Source organism: Chrysoperla carnea, chromosome X, assembly GCF_905475395.1.
Source record: "Chrysoperla carnea chromosome X, inChrCarn1.1, whole genome shotgun sequence".
In the NCBI taxonomy this organism is placed as follows: Eukaryota; Metazoa; Arthropoda; class Insecta; order Neuroptera; family Chrysopidae; genus Chrysoperla; species Chrysoperla carnea.
The window spans coordinates 3,848,964-3,858,906 of NC_058342.1; positions in this window are offsets into that span (position 1 = coordinate 3,848,964).

Consider the following 9,943-nt stretch of genomic DNA (forward strand, 5'->3'; position numbering starts at 1 on the left):
GAAATTTTATAAATTGTGAGACGCATTAAATAGTTTGTGAAATGAAATAAATAATTTAAATTCTATACAACCGAACAATTAATTGTGAATTTATGACATGAGTCGACAACTAATTAAATACAGACACTCATTGTGATATTCAAATTCTCTACAAAAGTGTCAAGTTGTAATGTGAACTAAATCGCATATATTGAATTGAAAAGAAATAGCTGACTTAATGAGACAAATAAAGAAGCATATATTAAAGAAAGACAGGTATCTTGTTTAATTTATTAATGAATCAAAACTTGCACTATCTATGTTTGTAATCCATGAAAGTTGGTTTTACATAACTAAACAAAAGGTGTTGTGGACACGGAGTTATATAATTTATACATTTTATTGAATGTATTATTGAATCAACAATTTTGCAACAAAATTGTACAAGCTTCGAAATATATAATTTTGGATGCAAAAGATAAATTGTATTTATTTTTTACTTTGAATTAATTTAATGAATGTTTATGGGTTCAAAATTCGACTCGGTAAGACCAAGTATGTCGGACCGATCTCGTAAACTAGGTAGAAAGGTTTGAATGGAAATAGGAATGTAAGGTTATAAATTCAAAGAAAAGTCTAATACCGCTAATGTGTTATAAATTATAACTCACTTTTGTTTTGAGTACGATGTTCAATTTTGTACGGAATTTACGTTCATTAATACCAGTATGGATAGGAAATTGACAGTATTATAGTAACTGAATGCGAGTGAGTTAATTCAAAGTTCGTACAACGATGAATTTCTAATTATTAACGATTATTTTATTTAAATTATTTACACACTATTAAATCTCTGATTTAAGAAAACAAAATTAGACCAATTATTAAAATAATACAATAAAATTACAATGAAATATTTTGAAGTTGACTGACCAAAATTTCATTTATAACTGAAGACTTTACAATAGAAATTTGATCTTATTACAATAGAACTGAAAAAAATAAAATGAATTAAATTTATTTAAAACAAAGAATATATTGATAAAAAATAAATTTCAATAAATTCAATTCATTTAATTTTTTTCAGTTCTATTGTAATAAGTTCAAATAGAAAAGTCTTTAATAAAAAATAAAGTCAATTATAAGTGAAATTTTGGTCCGTCAACTTCAAAATATTTCATTGTTAATTAAAGAGAATTGAAAAAAAAATACACTCGAACCAGGACTCGAACCAGGACTCGAGCCCGGACTTCTTGGATTCATGTCAAGTGCCCTACCAATTAGGCTATTCGAGTTCTAGACACGAATGCAATTTTTTCAACTCAATGAAATTTTTTAGTTTGTTTATCCATTTATTTATTATTATTATTTATTGTTGTTGTTTACATTTAATCATGCACACGATATTTACATCATGGTCTATTCGACTATATTTTGATATAATATGTTACATACAGGCGTAAACTAAATATTGACTAATATCTTGTCTAGTAATCTTAATTAAAGAGAATTGAATAGTGTATTTTTTTCAATCCTCTTTAATTAAGATTACTAGACAAGATATTTGTCAATATTTAGTTTACGCCTGTATGTAACATATTAAATCAAAATATAGTCGAATAGACCATGATGTCAGTATCGTAATACCAACCACCATAATTCGCACTATGGACGGAAAAACCCTTGCTATTCACAGTCGTGTGGGCGTAAACGAAGGTTGTCCAGTATTCAAAGTCCTATTATTTTCAATTTAGCTATCGAGCCGCTCATAAGTGCCATAAGGGTGGCCTCTGTATTGGCAGCTAATCACAGTTACAAGCTTCAGAATCACAATTTCTCTATTCTCGCATAATCTGATAACATCGTTCTTCTCGAAAAAATGTTTAATCCTTGAGAATTCACTTGGATCAACCGTTGAGTGATTGGATCTTAAGTTCCAACCTCTAAAATGCGCTTCATTGCATGTTTATTGCAATGAAGCATGTTGATTGCTTTCCAACGACGGAAAGTCTTTTACGACGGAATTTACTATCTAATGAGAAGATATGACGGTTTTAAAAGACAAAGAAGAGCCCAAACTCCTCTTGATGTTATTCGGGCCATCAAGGAGAAAGTCCAGAAGTTACACGAATCGTCCAGAAGGCGATTCTCTTCTCGCCCGCTAGCAAAAATTATAAGCCTATGACTAACGCACACAAGACTATCAAAAGAATAGCCAAGAATTTGATGAACCTACCTCAGCGTGGCTCCCCTGAAATTGTGCATTCCATCTTACCAGGTTGCTTCAAATCTTTCACCATTGGACTATTCTGCGTACGTAAGTGTTATAGTTTGTTGTATGATAGGATTTTATTTAATAATCACACACAGGTTTACTACTATGTTATGCATTTATTCACTCATGATAACTAACTAATAATTCCCACCAAAATGTGTTCGTCTACACATCTCTTACGGTATGGCCAACTACTTTATCAACAGTGTGACCAACCTTACATCTCCCTTTTTATATTTAATTACAAAATTATTTTATTACATATTTATAAAATTAAGTACATATTCAAAACACTAGATACAAAATTAAATTATAATTAAAAGTACAAAATTCAAAATCATGATACACAAAATTCAAATTCATGATTTTAGGATTCAACAAATTCTTTTAAATATTCTGGCTTATTGATTTTTCTCCCTAATCTGGTTCTGTTTATTAAATTACTTTCGTCCTCTGTACTTGGATCATTTGTTTTCTTTTTTACCGACTTGGATTCATTATCTTTTTGATTTATTTTAAACTTAGAATTAAATTCAATGTTTTTCGGAGCTTTATATAAATGATGCCTGTTTCTGCTAACTATTCTACCATTGCTCATTTCCAAAATAAAACTTCTAGGCCTATTTGCTTTTCTTAAAATTTTAGCTAAAGTTTTCGAACCATCATTCATATTTTTTACATACACAATTTCATTTAATTTAAATTTTTGCGGTTTGTAATTATGTTTTTTATCATATTGTTGTTTATAAGTAGTATAGTCATGTACCTTTCAGCCCAAAAGAATGGTACACTTTTCAAAAAAGGGCAAACCTAGGTGAATGTTGGAAACCTCGGTTGAATGCGAAGTTGGAGGGGATAGATGACGTCATTGACCAATAGTAAATCAAGATGGCGTTGGGAGGTGTGGTGGGGCGTGGCTGACAGAGCGTTAGTGTGTTTCTTGGTGGAAGTGGGGCTTAAAGTGGTGGGCGTGGTTTTGGAAGTGGGGGTTAAAGGGGGCGGGAATTGGACGTTAGATGAGATAATCGAGCCCACTTTCAGCCCAGTTGGATGGTACACTTTTCCAAAAAGGGCAAACCTCGGTTGAATGCGAAGTTGGAGGGGGGACGTCATTGGCTTTGACCAATAGTAGCGCTGTAAAAATCAAGATGGCGTTGGGAGGTGTGGTGGGGTGAGGAATGGCTAAACGGGGGGGTTGGCTTTAACCAATAGTGGCGGAGAGTGAACAGGGGGCGGGACGTAAGGGCAAACCTAGGTGAATGTTGGAAACCTCGGCATTGGCCAATAGTAAATTAAGATGGCGTCGGGAGGTGTGGTGGAGGAGAATAATGGCTGCCTAAGCATTGATGACGTCATTGGCTTTGACCAATAGTGGTGCTTGACGGCGAGTGAACGGGGGGCGGGACGTTGACATTAGTCAGCAATTTTCAAGAATATGTTAATTTGACCTTGAAAAATATGATATCATCATCCTGTTACAAGTTCAAACTTGTTTGAAATAATTTTACACGTGACCGGATGTTAATATTTTTTTATGATTAAGCAATGTAATATGACACTTGAAATTTACATAATAAAAATACATGTTCAAACTTGTTTGAATGGACTTTGATCTTAAAATAATTTTACACGTGTCAGCAATTCTCAAGAATATGTTGAAATAGATTTGACCTTGAAAAATATGATATCATCATCTTGTTACAAGTTCAAACTTGTTTGAAATAATTTTACATGTGTCAAAACACGTGACCGAATGTTAATTTTTTTTTTTTTATGATTAAGCAATGTAATATGACACTTGAACGTGTTAGATAATAATTTGCAAATCTGAATTCCAAGAAAAGAATATTATGAGTCTGCAATTTTCAAGAATATGTTGAAATAGATATCATCTAACCTTGAAAAATATTGTAATTTGACACTTTAAGTATACACGATAAAATTCAAGATACGTGACCGGATGTTAATATTTTTTTATTGAATCAGCAATATAATATGACACTTGAAATTTACATAATAAAAATACATGTTTAAACTTGTTTGAACTTGTTTAAACTTGTCTGAATTCCAAGAAAAAATAATTAGTTTGAATTACGATTATAAAAATATCAAATTACAACTTTTTTAGTGGTTTGAAATAATTTTACATGTGTCAAAACACGTGACCGGATGTTAATATTTTTTTTATTGAGCGATGTAATATGACACTTGAAATTTACATAATAAAAATACATGTTCAAACTTGTTTGAATGGACTTTGATCTTAAAATAATTTTGCACGTGTCAGCAATTCTCAAGAATATGTTGAAATAGATTTGACCTTGAAAAATATGATATCATCATCCTGTTACAAGTTCAAACTTGTTTGAATAAAAATACATGTTCAAACTTGTTTGAACATGTTTAAACTTGTCTGAATTCCAAGAAAAAATAATTAGTTTGAATTACGATTATAAAAATATCAAATTACAACTTTTTTAGTGGGGGGGATAATGCTATAAAAAGTGATGTCCGTAGCTGTTGAAGTATCTCTTTTGAAATTCACCTTTGCTTCAGTTAGTTTTTTCTGCATATATTTTTTACATTATTTTTTATTATTATTATTATTATTATTATTATTATTATTATTATTATTATTATTATTATTATTTTGTTTTTGATATATTTATTATTCTAAACTTAGTCTATATATTTTATAAAAAAAAAAATTTTACTCATTTGCTAGTTAACTCTAGTGTTGAACGGTTCGGTAACGTATATTTTGCTTAGTATTTGAAAATATAACGGTAAGTGTAAAATTCTTTAAATATTATTGTGAAACTTAAATATAATTTTTTTGAAAGATGGACACCTACGAACAAAATGTTATGCAAACGCTAAACGCGGTACCTCAAGGTGGTAGCACTGATATGATGAAGAAAGTGGAGAGAGCGTTGAGGCTCATCAAGACGGTGGAGGAAGCTGAGCGATGGATGATACTTAATAAGCAGAACATCCGCTTATTCAAAAAGATGTTGATGTTAAAGAAAGAAAATCCTCTGCGTCTTGAAGCTAATATTGGACTTTGTAAATCATACCAGCGGCAACTTCACCGACTGCGATTAGATTTAGTTAAGCAAGGTGGTGGTGTCACCAAAAAACAAAATCGACATCTAATCTGGGAGACAATTGAAACCCACCACCAGGGCAGGGTGAAGACTGGTATGATTACCAATTTGGATTATAAAGATCCAAATATATTTTTCAACCGGGCATTTCCAATGTTTAGAAGACACGTTCGGCGTGAGCTAGTGAAGCATCCCCTCAAGGTAAGTAAAATTTAAGATTTATAATTTAAATAGTCTAATGAGATTTTATTTCAGGTGTATATTATGTTCACGGGCAATTTCATTAAGCCCACCACCAAAGAGGAGGATTTGAAAACATTTATAACGTCGGCCAAGGAAATGTATCTGACAACGGACATGCAGGAGTGGTACACTGATCATGTCAAAAACTATTTGTTGAAAAAATTGGAAGAATTCCAGGAACGCGATAGCGGTTGGGCTCTTGACATGATCATAAATATTCGAGTCCACATGAATAAGTACTCTCCGATCACAGCTGGAACATTTTGTGAACTACCACCAGTTATCAGAAATAAATTGGCTGTGATTAATGTCCAGAATGATGACCAACATTGCTTTTTATGGTCGATAATGTCAGCACTGTACCCGGTTGAAAAGCATCCTCAACGCTTGAATAAGTACCCGCACTATAAATATCATTTAAAATTTGATGGATTAAAGTTTCCCATGTCTCTAGATCAAATTAATAAATTTGAAAAGATGAACCCGCAGCTATCGATTAACGTGTACGGCTACAAAGATACGTTTATACATGGTTTGGAAATTTTCCCTGTACGCGTTAGTTCGAACACTGTGGGGAAGAAAATTCATCTATTGGCTGTGGAGAATGGGAACAGTCACCACTTTTGCTGGATAAAAAATTTAGCAAAGTTGTGTCGATCGGGTGTAACAAAACACCGCCGCCAAATTTATTTATGTGATCGATGTCTCAACTATTTTGCTACAGAAGTCAAACTCCAACAGCATTCAGTAAATTGTGGTGAAAAAGAAGCGGTGCGGGTACGAATGCCTGAAACTGATGACGAGCGGTTCGTTGAGTTTCAGAAATTTTCTCATCAAGAACCAATTCCATATATTGTATATGCAGATTTTGAGGCGTTATTGGTACCACAACATCATGAAGACATGGAAATGGATCATGGGTCTTATACGCAAAATATTCAAAAACATGTACCCTACAGTGTAGGTTACTATGTTCATTGTACCCATGATCCCAACCAATCGTTTTATAAGGCATACCGTGGTACTGATTGCGCAAAATGGTTTGTTAAAGAACTGGAACAGGTTGCATATATATTGGAAAAGAAAATTAAACACGTTGAACCAATGATACCGCTCACCATCGAACAAGAAATGGAGTTTCTGTGTGCAGAAAAGTGTCATATTTGTAAAAAATCTTTTACACCAACAAATAGTATCCGCGTGCGTGACCATTCACACATCACAGGTATCTATTAATATTTATTATTGTTTAAATTTTATCTAATTTAAATATTTATTTTACAGGTTATTACAGAGGTCCAGCACACCAAATTTGTAACTTAAATTATCAAAATTCAAGGGTGATACCTGTTGTGATGCATAATTTAAGCGGATATGATGCACATTTTATAATAGAACCTCTGCTAACAGAATTCGATGGTCATGTTGATGTGTTGCCCATCAACAAAGAAAAGTACATCAGTTTTACCAAACACGTCTCGGACATTCAATTACGATTCATTGATTCCTTTAAGTTTCTCTCTGAAAAATTAGATAATCTGGCTTCCTATTTAGATAATGATAAAAAAACTATTTTACATAGAGAGGTAAGTCATAAAAAATATAAATAAATAAATACTTTATACAGAGCCGTATCTTTTTTTTATTTGCAGGTCAGTGATGATGAACAATTTCAATTGTTAACAAGAAAAGGTGTATTTCCTTATGAATACATGTCTAGTTGGGAACGTCTTGATGAGGTAAGCTTACCCACAAAAGAGGCATTCTACAGTGCATTAACAGATGAGCACATAACGGATCAGGATTATAATCATGCTATACAAGTATGGAATACATTTGGTTTACATACACTAGGTGAATACTCTGACCTGTATATGAAAACTGATGTGTTTCTACTTGCGGACATTTTTGAAAATTTCCGTAAAACTTGTTTGCATAAATATGGCCTTGATCCAGCTCACTCTTATACACTAGCTGGCTACACATGGGAAGCCATGTTGAAATACACCGATAAGAAACTGGAATTGTTCACTGATGTAGATAAGTTTCTGTTTATCGAGAGAGGAATCAGAGGTGTTGTGAGTCATTGCTCTAATCGCTATGCAAAAGCTAATAATAAGTACATGACAGAGGGGTATAATCCAAATGAAACACAACATTATTTGATGTATTACGATGTGGTGAATGAATATGGAGCAGCAATGTCTACATCTTTACCCACTGGAAATTTCGAGTGGGTTGACACACCAGACGTCATGGAAATTGCAGACGATTCACCAGTTGGTTTCATTTTAGAAGTGGATCTGGAAATACCCCAAAATCTGCATGATTACTTTAGCGATCTACCACCATGTCCGGAGATAGCAAAACCACCAGGATCAAAACAAAAATACCTGCTTACAACTCTGTACAACAAGACCAGATATATCGTGCACTATAGAATTTTAAAATTATATATACAACTTGGTGTGAAAGTAACAAAATACCATCGTGTGTTACAGTTTGATCAATCTCCATGGTTGAAATCATACATTGATTTCAATACCGAAATGCGTAAGAACGCAACGAATGATTTTGAAAAATCATTGTTCAAATTGATGATCAATGCAATATTCGGTAAAACCATGGAGAATATTAGAAAACACCGGGTTGTTTACATACGAAAAAATTGGGATGGAAAGCATGGAGTAAAAAAATTGATTGCTAAGCCCAATTTTCATAGTATGACAGTGCTCGATAATAGTAGAAGAGTCATGTATGTTCTGGCGCAAAAGAATGGTACACTTTTCAAAAAAGGGCAAACCTAGGTGAATGTTGGAAACCTCGGAAGTTGGAGGGGATAGATGACGTCATTGACCAATAGTAGCGCTGTAAAAATCAAGATGGCGTTGGGAGGGGTGGTGGGGCGTGGCTGACAGAGCGTTAGTGTGTTTCTTGGCGGAAGTGGGGCTTAAAGTGGTGGGCGTGGTTTTGGAAGTGGGGGTTAAAGGGGGCGGGAATTGGACGTTAGATGAGATAATCGAGCCCACTTTCAATAGTAAATCAAGATGGCGTCGGGAGGTGTGGTGTTGGGGAATAATGGCTGCCTAAGCATTGATGACGTCATTGGCTTTGACCAATAGTAGCACTGTAAAAATCAAGATGGCGTCGGGAGGTGTGGTTGAATTGGTGGGGAGGAATGGCTGCCTAAGCATAAACGGGAAATTACCAGGTGACGTCATTGGCTTTGACCAATAGTGGCGCTTGACGGAGAGTGAACGGGGGGCGGGACGTTGACATTAGTCAGCAATTTTCAAGAATATGTTAATTTGACCTTGAAAAATATTGTAATTTGACACTTTAAATATACATGATAAAATTCAAGATACGTGACCGGATGTTAATATTTTTTTTTTTTTATGATTAAGCAATGTAATATGACACTTGAAATTTACATAATAAAAATACATGTTCAAACTTGTTTGAATGGACTTTGATCTTAAAATAATTTTACACGTGTCAGCAATTTTCAAGAATATGTTAATTTGACCTTGAAAAATATGATATCATCATCTTGTAACAAGTTCAAACTTGTTTGAAATAATTTTACACGTGACCGGATGCTAATATTTTTTTATGATTAAGCAATGTAATATGACACTTGAACGTGTTAGATAATAATTTGCAAATCTGAATTCCAAGAAAAGAATATTATGAGTCTGCAATTTTCAAGAATATGTTGAAATAGATATCATCTAACCTTGAAAAATATTGTAATTTGACACTTTAAATATACATGATAAAATTCAAGATACGTGACCGGATGTTAATATTTTTTTTTTTATTGAGTCAGCAATATAATATGACACTTGAAATTTACATAATAAAAATACATGTTCAAACTTGTTTTGAATGGACTTTGATCTTAAAATAATTTTACACGTGTCAGCTATTCTCAAGAATATGTTGAAATAGATTTGACCTTGAAAAATATGATATCATCATCCTGCTACAAGTTCAAACTTGTTTGAATAAAAATACATGTTCAAACTTGTTTGAACATGTTTAAACTTGTTTGAATCGCATTAGATCTTAAAATAATTTTACACGTGTTATGAGATTAGATAATAATTTCTGCTGGTGGGGGATTTTTGGAGTGGTGGTAATCATATAAAAAAGGCGCTCAACATTACGGTAATATCAGTTTTCATTAAATTTTCATAATATTAATCAAAATGAATAGAGCAGAATTAAAATTTTTCATAATATTAATCAAAATGAATAGAGCAGAATTAAAATTATTTGATAGTTGTTTAGTGCGACCATGCATAAAAATGGACGACTTACCACTGAAAAAAAA